This window comes from Mus caroli, unplaced genomic scaffold, assembly GCF_978045245.1.
Source record: "Mus caroli unplaced genomic scaffold, Mus_caroli_1 scaffold_13, whole genome shotgun sequence".
In the NCBI taxonomy this organism is placed as follows: Eukaryota; Metazoa; Chordata; class Mammalia; order Rodentia; family Muridae; genus Mus; species Mus caroli.
This window is the reverse complement of record NW_028227268.1, coordinates 2,823,700-2,850,055: the sequence shown is the minus strand read 5'-3', so window position 1 is coordinate 2,850,055 and position 26,356 is coordinate 2,823,700. Positions and strand designations below refer to the sequence as shown.

The window sequence follows — 26,356 nt, the reverse complement described above, 5'->3', positions numbered from 1 at the left end:
CCCTGGCTATCCCCGGCGGGGGTGGGGGTGGGGGGTGTGGTCTGCAGGGAAAGAGGCTGGGTGCAAATAAATCATGGCTCTTTACAGGATGTCGCACTCTGGGAATGAGGTTGCCGCCGCCAGCAGAACACCATCCCGGCTCCGGCGATTACCGTGACACCACGTGGGCACACGCAGGGCTAATTATGAAAGGTGTAAATCACAGACAGGGAGAGACAGGCACATCACTCAGGTTTATTACCCACACCGTTTAGGAAAAGATAACCAGGCCCGGCCTGCCTTCTCCTTGCCAGCCCCGCTGTAGGGTGGGTGAGTGGACAGAGGGGAGGGCTGAGCCTTCATCTGCAATGGAATGGAGAAAAAACCCGCCAGTCTCTCGGGTATCATTTTTATTTAAATCTTTCCATATCCGACTGAGTGACCTCACCTCTTTCCCAGGAAAATTAAGAAACATTTTGCTCAACGTATCCAGTGTACCTCTGGTTTGTATGTCATATGTGTCACCGAAGGCCCCGTCACCCACAGGAGACGCTGTCATTGCTATTAACTGGTATCATTCATTACCAGCTGGAGACCAGCTCAGCAGGAGTCATTTGCTTTCCGTTTTCCCTTAAGGCATTTGCAAATATGCATCGAGGCTAAGAGACGCCAGTGCGTCTAATAAATAAAGCAAAATAATTAATAGCCCACTCGGTCTGGAGACTGTCCCCACCCCGCTCCTGTGCTGGGTGGCTGAGTTCCCATCTCGTCTTTGCAATACGCTGACTTACAGACAACGTGGCAGCGGCATCCTGAGCTCAAAACCGGTGAAAACCAGGCCGGTGAGTCCGGTGACCTGAGCTCTCTCACCAGAGCCCACATAGAAGGCAGGAACAGACTGCCTATGTCAGTCTCTGACCTCTGTATGCCATGTGCTTGTGGCATGTACACTCCCTCCCCCACACAAAATAAAAACACTCACCCAATTTTACAGCAGTTAACATGGGCAAACATTGGTCTCTGAACCAACATGCTCTCGTGGGCTCCGTGTGCACAGCCCAGGTGTGCACAGTGAGACCGAGGACATTTTATGTAACACAGAATAAAAGGAGGAATGGGAGAAAGGGCAGAATGAAGCTGCCCTGGTGACACCCAGTGCTGACCAGCCATCGAAAGCCAAGAACACAGGAGGATGCTGGAGACTTCATGCTATGAGTTGGTGGCATCCCTGGGTCTCTATCATGACACTTTTCAGAATGAAGCCACACAGCTGTCAAGGCCTGCCTGGCACATGACACTGGCCAGGGGCACAAGGTAGGAGGAGGGGGCAGGAGAGAAAGGAGGTTGACGCTCCACACGGGCCATGGCATTGATGTCCCTTGATTCTTGCAGGGCCTCAAACTCAGTAATTACCCTGAGGCCCAGGGCTCGCTGAAGTGTTCTGCTAAAACATGGAGAATAGTGGGCCCTGGATAATCTGTTAGTTCCAAATCACAGTCTTGCTCAGAGAAGGAGAGGACCCTAGTCCTCTCTTCACACCCAGCTAGGGGCCTACCCAGGCTGGTATACCTAGCAGCAGTAAACCCCAGAGAACAGCCGTACCACATAGCCACCAGGGAAAGGCTAGCATGGCCAGGGTTATGAATGGCTCATGGGTCACCGCATTCTGCTGACTGGCCCTGCACAGGGCTCCTGTGTCTCCCCAGACCTGGGCCACAGACAGGGCTGAGAGGGTGAGTTCCCTCTGTCGGTGACTTTGGCCCCGAGGCTCTTGGGGATCTCTACAGCCTCTTGGGGTTCCACTGCTTTGCAGAAACGACTAATCACCACCCGGGCTGGTAGTTCCCCAACTTTTTGTGACGTTCCCCTAGGCAATTTAAAAATGGAATGAATACTAATAATAATTTGACTAAATTTAGGTGTTCCCCTTAGGCACTGATTAAATTTCATGAACTTCTTTTCAGGTGTTCAGCCCAAATCCACCCCCCCCCCTCTGCTCCACCATCAGACTTCCTCACCTCCTGCAGGGCAGGCAGAGCCCTCCTTCCCAGGCAGAGGCACAGGAAGAGGGTCTCATGGAAAACCACAGCCTGAGTGTAAGATACACGGCCGAGGGCTGCAGGTCCTAGAACCTGAAGGTACCCAAGGACCACCACACTGAACTCCTCTGACCAAATGAGGGAGGAACCAGTGTGGCCTCCCTCTTGGAGGAAGTGGGACCAGAAACCAGAACCTCAGGAGTTCTGGGCAGCAGGGCTTTGAGATTCCTTAGCTAGTCTGGGTTTACCAGAACCACCTCCAGGGGCTTCCACAGCTCCAGGCAGCAAGCCCACCTCACTGGCTCATCTCAACACACTTTCACTCTCCAGTGACACTCCTGTCCTCCCAACTGGGACCCAAATGGACCCTGAGAGTTGACCTTGAATAGACCTCCCTTGTGCCAAGAGGAGTATGACAGGACCCAAGGGGGACAGAGCAGCTGTTGTCTGCCACAACCATCCCTGAAGTGCCAGCAGTCCTCTGTCTTCCAGATGGGTCATCAGCTATTGGTTTCTGTCCCTGTATTGGAGATGGAGACAGGACCTTACCAGGTGTCTTAGAGTGTCTATTGCTATGATAAAACATGACAATCAAAGCAGCTTATAAATGGAAGCAAGTTTACACTGACCCACACAGACAGCTGCAGGTTCACACCAATCCACACAAGACAGCTGCAGGTTCACACTGACCCACACAGACAGCTGCAGGTTCACACTGGCCCACACAGACAGCTGCAGGTTCACACTGACCCACACAGACAGCTGCAGGTTCACACTGACCCACACAGACAGCTGCAGGTTCACACTGACCCATACAGACAGCTGCAGGTTCACACTGACCCACACAGACAGCTGCAGGTTCATACTGATCCACACAGACAGCTGCAGGTTCATACTGACCCACACAGAGAGCTGCAGGTTCACACTGACCCACACAGACAGCTGCAGGTTCACACTGACCCACACAGACAGCTGCAGGTTCATACTGATCCACACAGACAGCTGCAGGTTCATACTGACCCACACAGAGAGCTGCAGGTTCACACTGACCCACACAGACAGCTGCAGGTTCACACTGACCCACACAGACAGCTGCAGGTTCATACTGATCCACACAGACAGATGCAGGTTCACACTGATACACACAGACAGCTGCAGGTTCACACTGACCCACACAGACAGCTGCAGGTTCATACTGATCCACACAGACAGATGCAGGTTCACACTGATACACACAGACAGATGCAGGTTCACACTGACCCACAGGGATAGATGAAGGTTCACACTGACCCACAAGCAGGAGGCAGAGAGCACACCGGGAATACTAGCAGCCTTGAGACCTCAAATCCCACCCCCACTGACACTCCTCTTGCAACAAGACCACACCTCTGAATCCTTCCCAAACAGTTCCACCATCTGGAGTCCAAGCAGTCACACATATGAAGCTACGTGGGCCACTCTCAAACAAATCACCACCCCAGGGAAGTGCTCTACTCCTGGGCTACCTTCCCAGTCCCCTGCCTCCACTGCCTTTTAAAGGTTGTTTTTATTTAAAAGTTCTTTTTATTTTGAGACGATGTCTCAGTGTGTTTTCTGGGCTATCCTCAAACTCCCTGTGTAACCTAGAATTCAAACCTGCAGTCTTCCTGCTATACCTCCCAAGAAACCCAGATCATACGAGTGTCACTGTGCCCGGTTCATGCCCTTTTCAAATCCATTCACACACTTGACCGGGCAAGTTGAATTTTTTATAGACCACATACGCACGAAGCACATAAGAATGGCTCCCACTCAGGAATCTTTTCTCCCTCCTCCTGTCTTCCCCCCACCCTCATCTCAACATTCCCTGGGCTGGTTTCAGGACTGACAACAGTCTCTAGGCACTGAGATACTGCCTGGCTTGGCTCAGAGCATTTAGGAGCAACCAAGACAGGGAACGAGGCTAATAGAACATTCTTAGAGAAAGGCGGCTGTGTGACGCACAGGGTGGTTCCCAGAAAGCTGGCTCCTGGGCCATCCCAAATCAGAATGTCCCTGCAGTACACACAGAGAAAAAGTCCTGTGTCAGGGAAGGCTTTGGGTGTCAGGGCAAGGTTAGCACTCTTGGGCATAAATGTCCCCAAAGAAGACCACGCAGAACTGTCTGTTGTAAAGAAATGCAAAAGAAGGACCCGAGTGCCCCCTCCCCCGCAGGAGATCTATGAGTTTTGAGGGTAGTCTGAGCTATAGCACGAGACTGTTTCAAAAACAGATAAAGCAAAGAGGAAGCACAAATAATATTTACCCACTCTCTGAGCAAAGCTGAGCCAGTGTTAGGCATCTACCACAAAGTGGGGGTTCCTGGCCCTGGGAGACATGCGGCAGCCACACCTGCAGGGGCTACCCCTCCTCAGCTGTAACAGTGAATATGCTCGGTCACTCAGACAGACACAAGATGATGTGGCCCAGAGATCACTGACTCCTGTCTTTTCATCACTGGGTTTGGTCCAACTGGGCCTCACCCTCGTAATCCATCTCCAGCAACAGCAGCAGGAGGCACGTGACTCTGCAGGACACACAAGCCTAACACACATGCTTGAATGCACGCACAGCATCTCATGGGATTGCCATGGGATTGCCTCAGCCAGCATAACCAGGACAGGGTCCCATCAGCATCTCAGGATGCTGTTTTAAAACCCTTACAGCAGACAATGTGTCCCGAGACACTTCCCCATACCACAGATGCCTGGGGTGTGTGGTCATGGCTGTGTATAGATAGATAGATAGATAGATAGATAGATAGATAGATAGATAGGCAGGCAGGCAGGCAGGCAGGTAGGCAGATCGACCCTAGGTGTGCACGGGAGCTTGTGTGTGCCTCTGTGTGAAGCTATCTATCAAAGCTTTAGATGCACTCACAGGCTCTGCATGTGTGGGTGTGTGGCTGTCATATCGTCCTGAACATCTGCAGTTCTCCACATCCAGAGCTCAAACTGCTTAGTTACCTGGCAACCATCTCAGGCTGGAAGTGCCCTGCCCTGGCCTGTGTCTCTGGAAACCAACAGAGGAAGAATCTTACCTGCGGGCAAGCTTTGACACAGACGTGGCTATTAAAGACAAGCAAAGAACTGAAAGCAACTGGATGCCCACAGAAGGGGCGTGGTCAAGTGGAACACCACACAGCGAGATGCTCCATAGACACGAAGAAAGATAGCCAGGGAGAAGGCAAGCAGCATGGGGGGGAGGGGTACAGTCACTATAAAAAACAATGGGCATATTCATGGGGTTAGGGTGTTGTGGGATGCAGGTGCCATGGGCCCAGGCATAGCCCCTCAGAGGAACTGTTCATGCCCTCGAGCAACAAATACCTGTGTAAGAATTATCACAGTGCACACATATGCGTGTGTGCACGTGTGCACACACACACACACACACACACATACGCGGGCTGGGGAGATAGCTCAGCCAGCAAAGTACTTGGCACTTGAGCAGGAGACCCTGCATTCTGATCCCCACCACCCATGTAAAATGACAGGCCATCTAGCACAATGGCACAGGAGGGTCCCTGGGGCTGACAGTAAACTCCAGGTTCAGTGGAAGACCCTGCCTTGAAAAATAAGACGGAAACACAGGGAAATGCAGCAAAACGCCTGCTGGGGAGCCGCAGGCGCGGAGTCTGGAGCCTCGGAGTCCAGGTAAAAGGCCAGACCTGGCAGCCCACGGTAGCTCCAGCCCAGGCTAGGCATGGAGACATATTGGCAGCCTGCCTAGCCAGACTACCGAGCTTCACATTCAGCGAGAGACCTTGTCTCTTAGTGTGCAGAGCATACAAAGACAGAAGACAGCAAAGGGAGATGCCAGGTATGGACCTCTGACCTCACATACAATTGTGTGTACATGCCTGTACACACACAAATATACCTACATGTATACTCGTACACTACGTACTACGTACAAGTAGTGTACGAGTGGATAGATACACATCTATCCACATACCACACACGTTTACACACGGAGCACATGCAATGCATAAATATATATACATAACATACAGCGCACGCGCGCGTGAACACAGAAGCCATCAACCACAACAGTAAGAAAGACCAACCAATGTCACATCATGTAGTGATGGCGCTGACTTCTGGTCCTCCTGTGTACTGGGACTGCCTCTATGCACCACTGTACCTGGTTTGCTTTTTATATTCTGGGGATGGAGCCGGGGTCTCAGACATGGTAGGCAAGCTCTCTACTCACTGAGCAGCTTCCCTACCCCGTGACTTTATTCTCAACAGAAAATAAAATCAGGCTCAGTAGCCCAATAGGCCCCACCAGCTGCCCACCGTGGCATCCTCTAGACCATCAGAATGTTCCAGCTTCAGATGCTAAGCAAAGCATTGCGGCAGTGACATAGTGTTTCCTTGGGACACTCTAACAAAAGACCACAGCCCAAGTATCAGGATGCCTCTGAAGGCCCTTCCTGCCACCTCAGCTTCCTGGTGCTTACCGACAACTCTCAGGTGCTCCCTAGCTCACAGGGCAGTGCTCCCATTTTCAAGTCTCCCTAGGTGTACGTGTTTGTCTATATCCTGTGAGGATAAACTCTGGTCCACTTCCGTCCTGGATGACCTCATCTTCCTGTTGCTTTGACCATTTCAGCAAAGCTCCTATTTCAAAGAGTGGTGGCATTCAGAGGTTCTGGGTGGCTGCGCATTTGGGAGGGGTGCTATCCCACCTACTAGACACAGTTCCCAGGAAGGAAGGACATAGTCAACGCCTCCACCCTGGTTCCAGGAAGTGATGGGGACAGTTCCTGGTGGCATAGATCAGTCTGCCTCATGTGCCAGGTGGGGAACACCCACCCCGTGCTCCGGGATCACGCTCTGGCTAAGATACTAGCAGACCAGTGTTGCCTGCCTTTGCAGAACCCATTCCCATTGCCCTCCATTTCCCCCTCAGACATGCGTTTCCGCTGTAAACTGTGCTAAATGCTATTTAGTAGCTAATTAACTTTCCTGTGAAGACCTCTCTAATTGCATGCTCTCCCCGGCTCTGCCTGGGTCCTAGGGGACCCCAAGCTGTCCGGGGGCATTTGTTCTGCCTGCTCCCACCTTCCCCGTGCAACTTCTAGCCTGACAACAAACTGTCAATCAAGGCTGTTGAGGTCAAGGGGGACCAAATTAGGTGCCCTCCACTACTGCCAAACTTGCTTGTCAAAGCTTAATTTAAATAAGAAAGCAAAAAGGTTATGAAAAATAATTTTCCCCAGTGAAACTCTTTGCCAGGCAGCAGCAGGACAGCATCCCTTGCTCCTTGGAACTGCCCAATTCTTCTCTGAAATGTTCAGCCGAATCTGCTTCTATTTCCACTGTACTTGGAGCCTGCCATCCGTCACAGGGAAAGATAATCAGAAGATAAAAGGTTTTGATTAGCCCTCGAATACATCACTGCCATGCCAATTAGGGCGCAGTCCCCCTGCACGGGAAGCAGGATGTGGCAAAGGTAGGTGCTGTCTACTCCAGATCCCCCTAGCTCAGAGCCAAGAACCTGGGTTTTGTTCATGGTTACCAGATTTCATTTCTCGGACAATCAGACGTAACGGTCTTCATAGCCAAGCCAATATTGCTCCATCAACGCCGGACAGTCTGTGATCATCGCTGAGACAGAAACCCAACAGGAGCAGAGAGCACAGGAGCAAAGTCCTCAGCCCTCATCATCAGCGCCACCATGCGGGTTGCACCCCGACCACTCCCTCTGCAGAGAAACAATGTAACCTCCTCACCTTCCCGCCTGTCGGCCCCAGGATCCTTCAATAGAGAAAGCAAACCTTCATGTTACCAAAGCTGCAGCCAGCCTTGCCTTTGACAGACAAAGATCAAGGGTGTGTCCATCCTTGTGGTTACCAGGACAACCTTGTACCTGACATCTTAGACAAAGGCAGAGCCACCATGGTGAGAGCATGGCTCCCACCTCAGAAAGCAGTATGCTGGATTGTTCTCGGTTCTCAGAGAGGGTTCAGCAAGCGTCACCAACTTGGAAGGTAGAGTTGCCTAAACATAGTGCAGGGTTCCCTGCTGCTGGGGTGGGCGTGGGAGGGGCTAGACTTTGAGGTCTCTGCTCTTGTATCAACCAACTGGTCTCTCTTCCCAAGATGGCTCCTGAGGTGACCCAGGATGCACTGTGTGTTCATAAAGAGGTCCCAAACTTGGTAATGCCAAAAGATCAAGGTCCCAACCCCAGCTAATGGGAAGAATCATTCCAGACACAGAGACAGGAAGCAGGAAATGAGAAGGACTTTAAGGATCACTTTGTTTTGTTTCCGTTTGGTTGTTTGAGACCTGATCTCACATAGCCCAGGCTAGCTTCAAAGTTACTACATATCCAAGGACTATCTTGACTTCCTGATCTTCCTGCCCCTACTCCTGAACGCCAGAATACAGGTGTGCAACACTATACTATGCTTCCTGTAGCTTGGGGGGATGAAACCCAGGGCTTTGGAAAGCTACCAACTCAGCCACACCCCCAGTCCAAGCATGACACTTTTTAATACAAAATAGAAATGAGCAAGCATTTTCCCAGAGCAGGACCTGACTCTTCTTGAGGGTGAAGGCTGTCAGGGTGGGGCCTGTCCTTTCAGCTCTATGACTACAGCCTGGCTCTGAGAGCAGCAGTCTGGGAGCTTCCTAGAGCCAGCACCCAGGGGAAAAGAACCCACGCCAGGGCCAGGTTGAGTTCCCACTGGGCTCAGGCTCCTGGGCACAGTCTCAGCCCCAAGGGTTGGTGCAGAACGATGGCCATTCATGGAGATTTACACAGACAACTTTGTTTACTCTGTGGGGAGGAGCATGGGGTGGCTCTGTGGCTTGGCAGCGCTGAGGCTGTAGGACTTAACGCCTGTGGGAGACCAGAAGAGGAGAATCTCAAATCTGGAAGAACTACAGTGCCCGGCAACCCCAAGCAAGGGTCAGGAAAAAGAAAGAGGAAAAATGCTGGAGGACAATGAGCAAGAACTTTCTTCTCAATCAAACACAACACTGCATGCATGGTATGTGTACATGTGTTTGCACACGTGTGTATGCTTTCATGTGTGTGCACATGGAAGTCAGAGGTTGACGTAAGGCGTCTGCCTCACTTTCTCTTCACCTCATTCTTTTTATTTAATTGAAAGGCTTTTGTTTTCTTTTTAATTGCATGGATGTATCTGTGCTGGGTATATGCACATGACGGCACGTGCCCTTGGAGGCCAGCAGAGGGTTTCAGCTCCCCAGGAGCTGGAGGTACAGGCAGTTTCGAGTCACCCAATGTCGGTGCTGGGGATTCAGGTCCTCTGAACAATAAGTGTTCTTCACCACTGAGCTGTCTCTCAGCACAATTCTGCTTTGTTTTTAGGACAGGGTCTCTCACTTAAGCTGGAACTTGCCGATTCAGTTAGACTGGCTGGCCAGCAGGCCCCAGGGATCTAGCTGTCTCCATATCCCCAGAGCTACGATTGCAGAGAATCATCAGACTCCTTGCTTTATGTGGGGCTGGGGATCCAAACTCAGCTCCTTACACTTAGGTGGCAAGCACTTTACAGGGTCACCTCCCCAGCTCTTTACACAGATGCTGTTAAGTTTTCTCTGAAACTCTGTGTACGTGTGTGTGCATGTGTGAGTACATGTATGTGAGAGTGTGCATGTGTGAAGACATGTATGTGTGTATGCATTATGCATAAGTGACTATGTGTATGTGTGCATGTACATGTGTAATTATGTATATATGTGTATGTATGTGTGTGTGACTATGTGTGTGTGCATGTGTGAGTACATGTATGTGTGTGCATGTGTGACTATGTGTATGTGTGCATGTGTGACTATGTGTGTGTATGTGTGTTCATGTGTGTGTATGTGTGTGTGCATGTGTGACTATGTGTATGTTTGTGTGTGCGCACATGTGTATGTGTTTGCACATGTGACTGTGTGTGCGTATGTGTTTGTATGAGTATGTGTGTGTGTGAGAGAGAGTGTGCACGTGTGACTATGTGTGTGTATGTGTGTTCATGTGTGTGTATGTGTGTGTGCATGTGTGACTATGTGTATGTATGTGTGTTCATGTGTGTGTATGTGTGTGTGCATGTGTGACTGTGTGTATGTTTGTGTGTGCGCACATGTGTATGTGTTTGCACATGTGACTGTGTGTGCGTATGTGTTTGTATGAGTATGTGTGTGTGAGAGAGAGAGTGTGTGCATGTGTGACTATGTGTGTGTATGTGTGTTCATGTGTGTGTATGTGTGTGTGCATGTGTGACTATGTGTATGTTTGTGTGTGCGCACATGTGTATGTGTTTGCACATGTGACTGTGTGTGCGTATGTGTTTGTATGAGTATGTGTGTGTGTGAGAGAGAGTGTGCACGTGTGACTATGTGTGTGTAGTGTGTTCATGTGTGTGTATGTGTGTGTGCATGTGTGACTATGTGTGTGTATGTGTGTTCATGTGTGTGTATGTGTGTATGCATGTGTGACTATGTGTATGTTTGTGTGTGCGCACATGTGTATGTGTTTGCACATGTGACTGTGTGCGTATGTGTTTGTATGAGTATGTGTGTGTGAGAGAGAGAGTGTGTGCACGTGTGACTATGTGTGTGTATGTGTGTTCATGTGTGTGTATGTGTGTGTGCATATGTGACTATGTGTATGTTTGTGTGTACGCACATGTGTATGTGTTTGCACATGTGACTGTGTGTGCGTATGTGTTTGTATGAGTATGTGTGTGTGAGAGAGAGAGTGTGTGCATGTGTGACTATGTGTGTGTATGTGTGTTCATGTGTGTGTATGTGTGTGTGCATGTGTGACTATGTGTATGTTTGTGTGTGCGCACATGTGTATGTGTTTGCACATGTGACTGTGTGTGCGTATGTGTTTGTATGAGTATGTGTGTGTGTGAGAGAGAGTGTGCACGTGTGACTATGTGTGTGTAGTGTGTTCATGTGTGTGTATGTGTGTGTGCATGTGTGACTATGTGTGTGTATGTGTGTTCATGTGTGTGTATGTGTGTATGCATGTGTGACTATGTGTATGTTTGTGTGTGCGCACATGTGTATGTGTTTGCACATGTGACTGTGTGCGTATGTGTTTGTATGAGTATGTGTGTGTGAGAGAGAGAGTGTGTGCACGTGTGACTATGTGTGTGTATGTGTGTTCATGTGTGTGTATGTGTGTGTGCATATGTGACTATGTGTATGTTTGTGTGTACGCACATGTGTATGTGTTTGCACATGTGACTGTGTGTGCGTATGTGTTTGTATGAGTATGTGTGTGTGAGAGAGAGAGTGTGTGCATGTGTGACTATGTGTGTGTATGTGTGTTCATGTGTGTGTATGTGTGTGTGCATGTGTGACTATGTGTATGTTTGTGTGTGCGCACATGTGTATGTGTTTGCACATGTGACTGTGTGTGCGTATGTGTTTGTATGAGTATGTGTGTGTGTGAGAGTGTGCACGTGTGACTATGTGTGTGTAGTGTGTTCATGTGTGTGTATGTGTGTGTGCATGTGTGACTATGTGTGTGTATGTGTGTTCATGTGTGTGTATGTGTGTATGCATGTGTGACTATGTGTATGTTTGTGTGTGCGCACATGTGTATGTGTTTGCACATGTGACTGTGTGCGTATGTGTTTGTATGAGTATGTGTGTGTGAGAGAGAGAGAGTGTGTGCACGTGTGACTATGTGTGTGTATGTGTGTTCATGTGTGTGTATGTGTGTGTGCATATGTGACTATGTGTATGTTTGTGTGTGCGCACATGTGTATGTGTTTGCACATGTGACTGTGTGTGCGTATGTGTTTGTATGAGTATGTGTGTGTGAGAGAGAGAGTGTGTGCATGTGTGACTATGTGTGTGTATGTGTGTTCATGTGTGTGTATGTGTGTGTGCATGTGTGACTATGTGTATGTTTGTGTGTGCGCACATGTGTATGTGTTTGCACATGTGACTGTGTGTGCGTATGTGTTTGTATGAGTATGTGTGTGTGAGAGAGAGAGTGTGTGCACACTTAGGGAGGAAGCCATACATCCTTGGGAATAGTTTTATTTGTTTTGAACGCTGTCCCAGTGACTCCTCGGGAGGTGACTGTCCAGCCCCAACCCCAGCCTGTGACCCTCAGCAAGAAGGCGTCTGCCAAGTCTTTCATGCACTCCCCAAAACAACACATTGCACAAACAATTTGGCCCTGTGAGTCACTCAAGAAGATGGCTGGGTTCCTTGGCTCCAGCCACACTTATAGCCTCTCTGGTCCCCCTGAAAATATTTTCCTGTGTCTGCTATAGAGAGCTGTGAGTCGGGGCCTAACCCTAGGGACTGTTCTTTGGGGGTATGCGGGGCATGTCTCCAAGGGGTTTGGCCGTAGGAACTGATCCATGTCATCAGACTGCTGGATTTCAAAACAGTGGATGGGAGTCTCCCTCTTGCTCGCGCTCCTTCTGTGCATGAGGGAGAGAGACCCCACTCCCTCAAGATCTAACACCCTCAGTCTGTGGCCAAGGAGAAGCCATGAAACCACTGAAAGAGAAAAGAGTTTCCCTGAAACGACAACTAGGAGGAGGCAACTAGGTTCACAAAGTCAGCAAGACCCCAGTGGGTCAGCTGCAGCACCCTTCAATCTCCAGAGACCTAGAATTACTCAACAAGTGGGCCCCCGGGGTGCTGCCCGAGGGGCAGCATCCTATCACAGACTGCTCTAGTCACACAGAGACTCGGCGGAGAAGCTAGGTATGGTTTCTGAGTCAGCTGCTCGGCCATCACCATCAGGGGCACAGGCGATGTGCTCCAAGTGAGACCAGGCTGCGTTCTGACATTCCGACCTGCTGTGGGGGAGCCCTGATAAATGAAGAGCAGCCTCTGCCTGTTCTCTATGCTCCCCACAGCCCCATTTCCTTCAACTGCTGTGCTCTGTGCTAAGAACATGGGCTTTATAAACAGGCTCCCCCTCTGTGGGGCTCGGTTCCCCATATGCTCAAGTCTCTCATACAGAATGTCGCAGTGACGTCCAGAACGCACACACGCCCTCCTGTGTGCTTTCAATCACCCATAGATTACCAATACCACCCCCTGCAGTGTAAATGCTGTGTAAACAGTCTTCACACTTAGAGGCTAGTGACAAGAAAAATGTCCACATGTGTTCGGTAGGAGCCCATTCTCCCCCCCGGGAAATTTCTGATCTGTGGTCAGCCGTATTGGAGGGCACAGAATCTACGAGGACACAGAGGACACTGTGCTAACCCTGTGGGTGGGCTGCTCTCGTCATCTGCCGACTGGCAAGTCTCGATGAGCGCCATCTACAGGGCGGCTCTTGTCAGTGACAGCACGCTGAATCAGCCAAGGTCTCAGGCTCCCTGCGCACCCAACTGGACTGAGGTGAAGGCTGTGAGGGCTCCCGGAAGCCTCAAGGGCCTCACAGGGAGGTGTGGGTGATCTGGGGCTTGCAAACTTGGGCTTTGGAAACACAAAGGGTCAAATGCATCTGCAACTTCGAGGAAGAGATGATTGGCTATCAGGCCAGGACTGGGGCACCAACGGCTGCATCCAACCTGGTCACCACCATCAAGGTCCTTCAGACCATATGGCCTCTCCAGCAGCCCTGGCTCACGTGCCCACTGTCAGCTGGTGTGGCTGCAGGCTGAGGAGCCAAGACACAAGTACGCAAGTACTTTCTTTTCAACACATAAATGAACCGTGGAGCTTTAAAGGCTAAGGTCGGCCCTCATGCCTCATCAGAGAGTATGGAAAAGATTACTAAGGCAAAGGTGGAGAAGGGGACTCATGTGACTCTCCCCATCATTCCATTCAAAATCCTGCTCTGTGGGGTGTCTGATGTCCAGAGGTCAGGCTTTAAGAAACTGGGGGCCCCAGGCCTATGAGCTGTCTCCCCCCAGTGCAGGCCTTCTGCCCATTGTCCACACCCAGAAAACCTAGATTGTATTTCCAATCTCGGAAGGTGATGGGAGAGGCTATTTTTCTAAGCTCATAGAAGCACTGAGAAAAAACTATCCCTGACCTGTTGGAGCTCTGAAAGCTCAGTGGGTCCCAGGGAAGGGCCTGCTCTCAGAGCTAAGTGACCCAGAGGGAACATGCTACACCCACGGCTCCCTCCACCCCCATCAGGTATGCAGTGTGGCGGTGGTGGGTCAAGTGGACACCCACCCCCATGAACTTTCCCTTTGAACACACTGCCAAGCGCTAGCTACATCTGCCCTTGGCTGGAGGCCAGGATCGCTTAGTGTGGTTTCCCAACGCTTAAGGTTCAAGAGTAATTGTTGGTCCGGGATGGCCTTGGTGGGAAAGGCAGTTCTCAGGGGACTGGGAATGGGTATGGGAGAGATGTGGGTCTATCGTTCCTATCAGCTGGTGAGCCTGACTTTATCCGCCTCCCTCTGTGAACACAACTCACTACCTTGAGGACAGCATCCTCACAGCCTGAATTTTCTCCCCCCTAGAAGGGTGGATAATGAGCATGCACGTGAGCGTGCGTGAGTGCGTGAGTCCATGGGACCCAAGGCCTTGTCAGGCACGTCAGACAAGATCTGCCACTGAGCCCCACCCCTGGTCCTATATTCCAGGTCGTGGACCCGCCCACTGTTCTGCCTGATCACCTGATCTTCCACATCTGCTTCTTGTGACCCACGGGGCTATGAACGTGGATGTGCAAGGCCAGCTGAACCACTGCCCATCTAAATATCATTCTCCACCTCTTCATTTCTTCCTGCTCCTCCTCCTCCAACCCCTTCCCCGCCCCTCCCCCTCCCCCACACCTTCCTTCTTCCCCTCTCTCTCTCCATACTTCTTTCCTTATTTATTTTTTTATTTGTTTGAAACAGGGGTCTGGAACTCATTATGAACCCAGGCTGGCCTTTAACTCATGATCCCCGCTGCCCGAGGCTGCCTCCTGAGTGTCGGGACTACAGACACACACCCCCACACTAGCTCTAGTCAGGTTTTGTTTTTTGTTTTGTTTTGTTTTGGGTTTTTTTTTTTTTTGGTGTTTTGTTTGATCTCTTTTTGGTGGTGTCAGGGATTGAACCTGGGTCTTGCATGTGCTAGCAGGCAGCCTCCTTCCCAGTCTGTGTCTTTCTTTTGCTCCTAAAGATATATATCTATTTTATTTGCATGTGTTTTGCCTGCATGTACATGTGTGTCACATGTGTGTCCTGGCACCTACAGAAGTCAGATGAGAGCATCAGGCCACTAGAACTGGAGTTACAGGCTATTGGGAGTCACTGTGTGGGTACAGGGAACCTGAGTTCTCTGCAAGAGCAACGGTGCTCTTACCTGCCAGGCCTCCTCTCCCACCTCTCCTCTTTATCTCTAACACTGCTATATGGACCATGAACCATCTACATAATAATAACAGTAAAAAAAAAAGATCTGAAGGCAGGTAAAATATCTTGCTACGCAAGCATGAAGCCCAGAGTACAAATCCATAGGCCCCAGATGAATGCCATTCCAAACCAACACTGTGGGGCAGAGACCCGGATCCCTGGAGCAAACTACTTAGCTAGATTGGCTCTCAGATCAATGAGAAAGCTGTCGCAATATCTGATGAAGAGGACACCCAGTGTCAATGTATGTAGGCCTCGGCACACACGTGCACATACGCACAAGGCCTGCCATAATGACATGTACCTGGAATTTCAGCGTTTGGAATCTATGTAGAGAGCCATCAGGACCAAGCAGGATCAAAGCCAACCTCAGCGACATATCATGCTTGAGGTCAGCCTGGGACATGAGACCGTATCTCAGAAAAGTAGGGGGGGTGCAAAGCGCAAAGGCAAAGGTCAAGCCGGACAAGGCACCCTTGAGTCAGTGGACCTGTCTTGGTGGGTCATGTGCCCACAGAGGGTGAGTAGACAGGATAGGAAGCAGGCTGTATTCAGCTGGCCACCCACTCCAGGTGAGGCCTTTGCTTTAGGGCCAGTGGCCAAGCCAGTTTGGAACCTGTTTGGTCTCTAAAGAGGCAGGCTGTGGCTGGCTCAAAGTGTTGGGGACATTCACCACCACCCTAAGAGGAGGCAGAGGTGATGGGGAAGGAGAAGGCAGGCTTTGGTCTCAGCTAGGCCACAGCAAGGAGCCAGGTCTGGTTCTGAGTCATTGCACTGACCGAAACTAAGGCAGTTGCCATAACAACTGCCTGGCGGGGAGGGGTCTCATCTGCTGTCTGGACCGTTTAGTTTTCCCTAAAACCAACCACACGAAGGAAGAACAGGAGGGAATGGGTGTGGTGTCCAGGAGGAAGGAATGGATGGAAGTGTCGGGTGGATGGCCCCTGCTGATCTGGGAGAAGCCTGCCATCTGCTGGGCACCCAGAGATCCCTCCACCCTGCCCTGCCAACTCCACACAATAGAATTTCTGGGGACCGCGGCTGGCTGCTGCGGTTTACTGTACGAGGCGAGGCATGGCAAAGAGGGAGGCTGGGGCTGTAGTGCTCAAACCCTACCCTGTGATAAGAGATGACCACTGTTCTGCAAGGAGCTGAGGCCCACGTGGGCCCTTTGGGGATTGCCATACCCTGCGTCCATGACTGTCCTCAGCCACGACCACTGCCCATCCTGACAGATGCCCCTCAGCTCCTCCTAAGGTATTTCACCCCAGGTGGGCCTGGTGCAGCCTGTGACTGTCCCTGACATCCCTCCCTGAGCACCCACTACTGATCTTGGCTGTGGCCCGGCCGTTCTCAGAACTGACCCCGCCAGGGAGATTGATGGATGGGGACACATGTTGGTCACGCAGCCTTACCTATGAGGTCTTTCCACATCTCTCAAGAGGGGAGTCCCGAATAAAATAGTGATCTTTGGAACCACAAGCCCCCCGAAGCACCTCTGGGAGGAGACTGTCACTTGACAATGGTCCCAGCACGGCTACCAGACTCAGAGAGAGACTAAGCTACCAAACATGAATCTCACTGTGTTTAAATATTTACAGACATTCACGGATCCTGACACCGTCTCCGTCTCCCTGGGCTGCCCTCTTCAGAGCCATATTTTAGCTCCTACTTCTGTCTGTTCTGGCTCCCTTCAATCCGGATCCACACAGCTGCTTCCTCCAGTGACCCACGAAGCATTCTGCCTCCACCGTGTCTCCGCCCCTGCTTCCTCATCTCCTGTCCCACGCCCTAGCCTTCTGTCAGCATGGGCTACCGGTTCCTGAGCTGCCCGGGAGAAACCAGCTTTCTCAAGGGTTGGAAATGTGTCTAAGAGCCATACATGGAATAAAACGGAACAGAGTCCTGTGTTTAACTCCTGTGAACAGTCAATTTCTCCTCTCCTAGGACTCTAGGGTAAGGAAGGCGCTAGAACAAACATGAGCCCAGCGGGAGCCCCATCGAAGACTGGAGATAGACACTCATCTCAGGACCCATGGTCCACAGCCTCTCCCAAGGGCTGTCTTGTTGGAGAGTCAGGTGCTAGCCCCATTGTGCAGTGGACAGGCAGAGCTGAGACATGGCCCAGGGTTTGGCTGCCAGGGCCCACCATTAGGGGTCATGTGTTTTACCCTTCGCAGCTAAGGAGGAGCAAAGCTGGAGGATAACTGTCCAGAGTGAAGTGTGGCTAAGTAAGTGGGTGACTGTCTACCTGGATCCCGGAAACAAGGTGACACACTCTGGAAAGGGGCACACTATGTACGGAAAGTGTCGGGTCAGTCATAGCCCCATGTCCTGTATGCCATGACACAGGTGCCTAGGGACAGGAACTGAAAGAAACAGAAGGTGCAGTTTGCTTGGCTGCAAAGTGCGGGCATGCAAGGCAGAGGCAGATAAGGATGTCTGCATCTCAGGACAGAAGCCCCCAGGTGTCTGAAGGTTTCATCATATGTTGGTTACATTGTGACAGCCAGCATGGGCCCCTAGAGGCACTGCCTGATCTCCCGGATGCCCAGTGAGCTGCCACGTCATCCCCTAAGGGTGCCTGAGACCTCAGGCTGGCCTTGATGATCGGAGCTGCTGATGCAATAGACAGGCCCCAGTGAGCCTCAGGAGCCTGTGCAACCAGTCGGCTAGGTTACGTCAGGGACCCCAGGAGGCTGCAGAGAAGTTCCCAGCCCTGGCTCAGGTGCCTTGGGTGGGAGGGGGAAGCAGGAGGGAGACAACCCGTCTCTTGGGACACTGCGTCTTCCGTTTAGGGGCAGTAGTTTCCTTCCGTCCTTGATGACCCGGGAGCTTTAACTGGAAGTGGCCAGCTACTGAAGACCTGCCAGCCTCTGCTGACAACAGAGTTGAGTTCAAGATGACCCTGACCAGCCAATGTCCCCACCCTATATCTATCTCTATATCTACAGCCCAGTTCCCTTGCAGGTGGCTTCTGGAATCTCAGCTCAGAGAGGGGAGGAGTCCGGGCTGCAGAATTTCCTCTCACTGGGACCGTGAGCCAGCACAGCCCTCTTGCTGGAAGCCGTACGACCATTACAAAGGAAAAGGAAAAGTCTGGCCAAGAACCGGCAAGACCTCAAGAGTACAGACCCACACTCAACCAGAGAGAGCTCAAAGCCACGGACAAAGTAGGTCCCCTGAGCAGAGCGAGCCCGGTGCTGCAGGGCCCTGAGCAGTGAGGGGCCCTAGCCATGGACAAAGCCGGTCGGTCGATTAAACAGAGTCATGGACAATACAGTGCACTGCATCAAGGGCATTCAGGTCAGAGCCACTCCCAATGCTCAGAGTGCAGTAATCCCACACTGAACTGTGTTCTGAGTACACAGGACATGGGGCAGGGAGAAGACAGGACACAAACTTCTTTAGGTGACGCTGTGTGGACCCCACACTGAACGGATACTGACTGATCTGAACACCTGGGTAGTTTTAATGTTCATTTTACATGGCTTTTGCTTTAAACAACACAGCCATGTGCTGTGAGATTGTATCTCTTAGAAATGTCAGAAGCCACACCCATCAAGTCTCCCCAATGTTACCAAAACCCGACAGGAACGAGGATAATGCCAACAGACATGCTAATGTGGATGAGGAACGCCCATGAGGCCTAAACCCCACACAGAGAACTACAGGCAACCATGGACTGCTGAGGGTGGGAGAGCAGTCTTCCACAGGGAAGGGCACTCCAGCTGGCTAAGCAGTGGTCAGCCCTGAGAATATACATACAGGTCGTATTACACAGACTGAGCAGGCTGCATTTATACACTTGGAAGCACACACACACACACACACACACACACACACACACGCAACAACAATTAAGAAGGTTATAAACTTGAATGGGACAACATGGGAAGGCTTGGGAGGAAAGGGAAGAAATGATTATGATCTTAAACAAAAGCAAACAACAATGACCCACACAAGCATCGCCCCATGGCATCAGAGACGGGACCCTGCACGCAAAGAAGTCTTTCCAACATGCGCCACTGGGGCCGACGCACAGCCTGAACACAAACCTCACACCTTACACCCAGGTGAACTCATGCGGGCCACAGACACAAAGCCATGAAGCAGGCAGACACCCGAATGGCTTCCAGTCGGTGTGAGCCACGGAAGGGTGTGAGCCACGTGTGAGCCTCGGAAGGGTGTGAGCCGCAGAAGGGAACACTGACAAGCCACACGTGTTCAATAAAAGCCTCGTCTCTAAAATACGTTTTTAAAAACTATTAAAATTCAAGAGGAAACATGGGCACTTTGGGACCGAGGGACACTTTGGCAAAGGAGATGTAGAGATGGCAGGTGAATGTAAGCAAAGATGCAAAGCGCCCGGCCTTCAGTGGGACGAGACTGTGGGCATCCTAGGGCACAACCACACTCCTGCACAGACGGTTTCAAATGAGCAAAGAAAGCCAGGTAGTCCCAAGGGCTACTCAAGAGGCTCAAGCAGGGCGATTGTTGGAGTCCAGAAGTTCAAAACCAGCCTTGGTGGGGACTCAGAAAACTGCATCTTGAGTGCTAGGCCCTAACAGAACATCTGCATCGCCTCCTCCAAACCTTGGAGAGCAACACGGAAGAGAGGTGAGGGAGGATGTGATAGCTGGAGGGTGGGGAGGAGAGTGGAGAAAGGCTGTCTTTTAACTCACAGGGTGGTGTTTCCCCATGTGAGACCCGCACAAGACCTGTCAACATTCCATCTCGAATGAGGGTGGGGAGCTTGTGAGGACCCATGCTCCTCCTCTTCCTCTTCCTCCTCCTCCTCTTCCTCCTCCCCAGGAGCTCTGGGTAGTAAATGGTTGCTGAGGATGAAAGGGGTGAGAAGGATGGAAGGACTACACTTCTTCAGCGGTGTAGCCTCTGGTGGAGTCACCTCCCTACCCATACTCATGGGAGCAGTTCTAATTAATCTCAGTGGACCACGAGTGGCCATGGAAGTAGAATGGGAGACTAGTTGAGAGGACAAAGGTAGTCAGAAGGAAGAGGCAGAGGGCTAAGAGAGACAGAGGGAAGAGGCAGAGGACAAAGGGAATCAGAGGGAAGAGGCAGAGGACTAAGAGAAACAGAGGGAAGATGCAGAGGACAAAGGGAGTCAGAGGGAAGAGGCACAGGACTAAGAGAGACAGAGGGAAGAGGCAGAGGACAAAGGGAGTCAGAGGGAAGAGGCACAGGACTAAGAGAGACAGAGGGAAGAGGCAGAGGACAAAGGGAGTCAGAGGGAAGAGGCACAGGACTAAGAGAGACAGAGGGAAGAGGCAGAGGACAAAGGGAGTCAGAGGGAAGAGGCACAGGACTAAGAGAGACAGAGGGAAGAGGCAGAGGTTAGAGAGTCAGAGGGAAGAGGCTAAAAGACAAAAGACAGCAACAGAGTAAGTATGTTCAGATGCATCACACAGGAGCTGGAGCAGTAGCTTGGCTGCAATGAACATACTGCTCTTCCAAAGATTCCTGGGTTCTGTTCCCAGTATACTTTGCAGGCAGTTCACAGCCACCTATAACTAAATACATGTATACATCCTATACACGTATAAAACTGTCAAAAATAACAAATAATAACCCTGGATCAGTCCTGGGTGGCTGGAGCAGATATAAAGGACACAGTCAGGCCGGAAAACAGTTTGGCAATTCTTTATAAAACCGAAATAGATACGACCGTCTTGCCACCACACGACCACCTTGCCACCCGGTGAGCCCACTCCTGGGAGTTTGTCACGGAGAATGAAAGCATTCAGACAAAACCTGTAGATGAACATTCAGAAAGGCTTTGTCTGGAACCGCCCCGAGCTCGAAGCAATCCACCAACGTCCTTCAGTGAGTGTGGCCACACAGTGGGAGTCACACCCATCCCATGAGACAGATGTCAACTCGGGTGGCGCTCAAAGATCCTTGTAGAGACAGAAAAGGAAGTGGTGACCAAGGACGTAGGCAAGGAGCTAGGGACAAATCTGCAGAGCTGTTCTAAGGGTGCCTTGTGCTCTGTATCTTGAGATGGTGGGAGATGAGGCCACACGACATACAGTCAGTCACACACGCGTGCACACACACGGGAGGTGGATTTACAGAGACTGTGCCTGTAGCCATAGGACACCCACAGACTGGCTCAGTCTCCTTTACTGAATAGAGGCCAAGTAGGGTATATTCAGGATGCCACCAGGATGCCACCATGAGGGACAGAGCAAAGGTCATCCATTGTACTTCTACCGGGCAGTGCCTGGCCTAGACCAGGGCCAGGCAAAGTCCAGGCTGCTATCTGTCTCTAGGCTGCTGTCTGTCTGTCTGCACAACCCAGGAGCCAGGCAATCAATCTTTGTTCCTGCATTTCATTAATTTGTGTGTGTGCGTGTGTGTGCACGAGTGCTTGTACATGCAGAAGTCAGAGAACTCGGTTCTCTCCTTCACTATGAAGGTCCTGGGGACCAAATATGGGCCATCAAGTGTGACACTGGGAGCCTTGACATGCTGAGCCATCTCTCTGGTCCTTTGTCTAATAGACTCATCCTGTAGCCCATCTGGCCTCTACTTCCCGAGCCTCCTTCTTTGGTCTCTTGAGTTCTGGAATCTTTCTCCTCACTCCTACACATACTTTCCGATTGCTTGCTGATTGGTGACAAGGTTTCGTGTCTCTGATGCCGGCCTCTGTGTAGCCAAGGAGGACCATGAACTCTGATATCCCTGCCCTGAACGCTGAGATTACAGGCGTGGCCCCACAGCTGGTTTATAAAGTGCTGGAGCTTACACCTGGCTTCCATAATACATCTCCAGGCCATATTTTTTGAGGGTTTTGTTTTGTTTATTTGTTTGTTTTGAGACAGTGTCTCAGTGCCACCACGGCTGTCCTGGAACTGACTATGTAGACCAGGTTAGCCTTGAACTCACAGAGAGCTACTTGCTTCTACCTTTTGAGTACTAGGATTAAAGCCATGTGCCACACCTGCTTTAAGTCTGAATATCTTAAATGTTGAAAGAAAATAAAAAAATATATATTTCACGGCTTACAAACACCATACTAAGTTCACAGCTCCATGTCCGTGGTGAGGCTGGGGGAGTGGGGGAAAGCAGCAGGAAGGAGCACACATTTGCATATTTTGGGTAGAGGCTTTTGCCACACAAGGTGGCATTCAGACACAGCAGCAGTGCCCATCTGGTCCACAAAGCACAAAATGCCAACTTTCTGTCCCACCCCTCAGACCCTGGGACAGAAAATGCTATCTAGTTCCAGCATGATTCCACGGAGAAGCCAGGAGGGAAACAAGTTCACACGGTAACAGTGACCCCCCCACCACCCCCCCATGGTATCAAAATTCCTGAAACAGGCCTGCGTCCTTTCCCTTTCTTTCTCTGAAGCAAGGTTCCGCTATGTAGCCCAGGCTAGCCTCCCACTTGCAGCAGGTCTCTTGCCTCCCCCTCCCTGCTAAGATTACAGGTGTGAGCTAGCACACCAAACACTTTTGTCAGCCTTTAAAAAGACTTATTTTTGTTTATGAGTTTCATTTTGCCTGAATGTATGTGTGCGCCACTTGAGTGGGCCTGGTGCCCACGGAGGCTGAATGAGAACACTGGCTTCCGTAGAACCGGAGTTCCAGATGGTTGTGGGTGCTGGGATCAACCACTGAGCCACAGGTCCAGCGCCCATGTTGTCATTTTAATATGTCTTTCCTCAGGCCCTACTCACCTGTGTGGACTTAGAACAAGACCCGCTTGGCTGGCCTCAGAGACCAACTGGGCTGAAGTGAAAAGACAGGTGATCAAGGGGCTCCTTGGAGGCCACACACACATGCACACAAACACACAAGTGCACACACAGGCACTGTAGTGTGTATCACACACACTCACACACATACATGCATGCATGCACACACACAAGTGCACACACAGGTACTGTAGGATCATACACACACTCACACACATACATGCATGCATGCACACACACAAACCCTCACCATAGCATGCATATGGAAGTCAGTCAGTTCTCAACTCCCATATAATCTGGGCTGGCTGGCCTATGAAATCCTAGCGAGATCCTCCTGTCTCTGCTTTCCACACACCGTAGGAATGCTGGGCTTACAGATGTTCACCACGTCACTTGGCTTTTTCTGTGGCTTCTTTTTCTGTGATCAAATCCAGGTTGTCAGGCCTGTCGTGCCAGCTCTATACCTGCCAAGCGATCTCCCAGTCCCTCTGTTTGTTTGAGACAGGGTTTCTCTGTGTAGCCCTGGCTGTCCTAGAACTGGAACTCGATGTGTAGACCAGGCTGGCCTCAAACTCACAGAGATCTGTCTGCCTCTGCCTGCCGAGTGTTTGGATGAAAGGGGCTCACCATCACTGCCCGACTTCAGAGTTAGTGCCATGGCCAGTAACTCAAGCCATTAACCTTGCTGAGTGACCCTCTCTACAACGGGACATGAACAGGACCTCGACTTTTGTCGTAGCCATTGACATTGATGTCCACAGAACCTGGGAAAAGCTGAACCATGTTCAAAGCCCCGTCCTGCCGGAAGCTCGCCAGGCGGCCCCACTAAGTGCCAGTGTACAGTAGGTGTCGTCAGGTTCAGATCAGGATGTGCTGGAGTTAGGGGACCCTAATCTAGCATGCTCACCAAGAGGGGTGTGTGCACACACACACAGGCAAGGTCATGTGACTACAGCGAAGGCTGAGGCTGGAGGCAGCAGGAACCAGAACAGACCCCTTGACCTTATCTTCAGTGGCTGCTTTACGGTTCTTTGTCACTGTGGTCCTGGGACACCCATACCAAACTCTGAGCTGAGGGCTGAAGAATGTCGGGCATATAAAGACTGCCACCTGTCAATCTGGTCACCATGGCAACAGTGAGTGGTGTCCACTGTGCTGGACTCACTGCCCGGGCTCTGCATGTACCTACCACAGGCCCTCACCAAGGCCCCATTTCACAGGCGGGGAAACTGAGGCTAGGAAGTGAAAACTTTGTTGAGGTCACAGTGGGGATTGTGGATCTAGCACAGTTCACACCTGGGTATCTGGCTGTGAAATGTACCAGGCTGCAGCCCTGCCAGATCCCTGGGTCCCCGCCCACAGCCCCTCCTATTGTCATGTGTGAGCCAAACACACGTGTACATCAAGTAGCACACGGAAGGGACCCAGTCCAATTTCTTTGGCAGTGCCTCCGAGTTCCTGGAGTGGGTGGCAGCCAAATCCTGCTAATGAGCAGGAAGCTGAAGGACAGCCAGCAACTGAGGGCCCAGTTTGCTGCCTGGGCATCCCTGACTTCTTGTCCTGACAGTGCGACCCCCTGACTGTTTCTAGTTGTCCCCAGGGGTCTGCAGGCCAGTCCCTGGTCTCAGACCTGCTGCTGTCGTCCCCGAAGCTCCTGGGGGACCCCTGAAGGGCTACCCTCCAAGCTGGAGGTGCAGGTGGGGACAGCCACGTCGACTGGGGGTGGACTGGGGAAGGACAGCCTCCGCAAGGAGCCTGCCAAGTGCTACAGAAACAGACGGCGAGACGAGTCTTCCGCAGCACGGAACAGATTGCAGGGTGTCGAGCGAAGGGATGTTTTAAAGAAATAAATCGCAGTTCCAGGCTGCAGAAGCACAAACAAGCCCAAACAACGGCTCCCGGAAGCAGCAGCCTCCGGAGCCAGGATGGAGGGATGTACGGGTCTCCCCAGAGTTTCCTGAAAGGCAGGGGTGGTGGGCGGCTCAAACACCTGCAGCGGCCCACAACAGGGCTCAGGGAGATCCACCCCTCCCTGGCGCCCCTCCGGATTCCCTTGGTCTCAGCAGAACTCACCTCCCTGACACCAGCAGGGGGCAGCACCTATGGACCCGGTCTCTTGCACCTGACCCCCATCCCAGCCCTCCTGGTCCTCAATGTGACTGTGTAGCCCACATGCCACCAAGCTCACCAGTCCTCTCCTACCTTTGGACCTCTCCACGGGCCCTTTATTCCCTGGCTGACCCTTCCCTCCCTTCTGGTTTCTCTTCTCAGAGCACACTGGGCAGCTTTTGAGGGAAGACAGGGTTAGGGCTGGGGCAAAGAGGGCTTGCTAAGGCTGTTCCTATGTGTTCCTCCCTCCTCCCTGGCTCACCCTGGAGGATGCCCGCTCCAAAGATGGTTGCACAGAAAGGGATCAGCTGGCTATTCAGGAAGCAACTCTGGGCATGGCACACTCCTGCCACCTGGAGCAGGGCTGGGGTGATGGGTTGGTGCCAGGAACCTCTGTGGCAGCACCTAGGCACCCACACTTCTAGGTTCATGGTTCCACCAAGTTTACTAATTCTAGAACCTTCTTAGATACTCGGATTTCTCTCTGAACTCTAAGCTGTCCTCTAAGGGTGTGGGAGTAGAGGCTGCCACACCAACTATGCATGGTAACACAATTAATAATTCAGCCGTCGAGGTGATACCTTGCTACCGACCTGTTTCCTCCCAAAGGCAAAAGCACTTAGAACATCTAGTCTACCATGTTCACCCCTCAAGGTGGGCTGACCCCTCCTCAGTGCCTACAGAGTCAGGCGTGACACCTGTATGACATCCACCCCAGCAGCTGTTCCAGGCTCTGCATGTGGTGGCTTCCAGGAAATCTGTCACTCGCTCTCCATGAAAGCAGCCACTTCATGATGAACATTAATAAAATGAAAAGATCCACCCTGTTATGTGATGCTAGGGCAGACACCCTGGGGACCGATCCTCAGGCCTACCTCTGAAGCAGCAGCAAGGAGATGCATGGGGATTTCAAAACCTCACTGACAGGAGCTGGAGACGTGGCTCAGCAGTTAAGAGCACTCACTGCTCTTCCAAAGGCTCCGACTTTAGTTTCCAGCACCCACATCAGGCAGTTCATAACCATCTGTAACTCTCACGCCCTCTTCTGGCCTCCCAGGGCACCTTCCTGCCCATAGCAAACACACACACACACACACACACACACACACACACACACACACACGGCATACACGCAGAGATAGGAGATAAATCAAGATCCTACAGACAACACCAGGC

At 51.4% G+C, this 26,356-nt stretch overlaps 1 protein-coding gene and 1 long non-coding RNA gene across 3 annotated transcripts in view; both read right to left on the bottom strand.

The window, feature by feature from the left end:
- Tbc1d16 (TBC1 domain family member 16) overlaps nucleotides 1-26,356 on the bottom strand; it is an 83,748-nt gene that overhangs the window by 29,509 nt on the left and 27,883 nt on the right. The gene's annotated exons all lie outside the window — the stretch shown is intronic.
- On the bottom strand, nucleotides 499-17,214 carry LOC147001362 (uncharacterized). Its single transcript, XR_015044834.1, has 3 exons — nucleotides 16,761-17,214; nucleotides 7,563-7,748; nucleotides 499-2,538 (listed from the first exon to the last, which is right to left on the bottom strand). It is a non-coding gene; the product is annotated as an uncharacterized LOC147001362 (long non-coding RNA).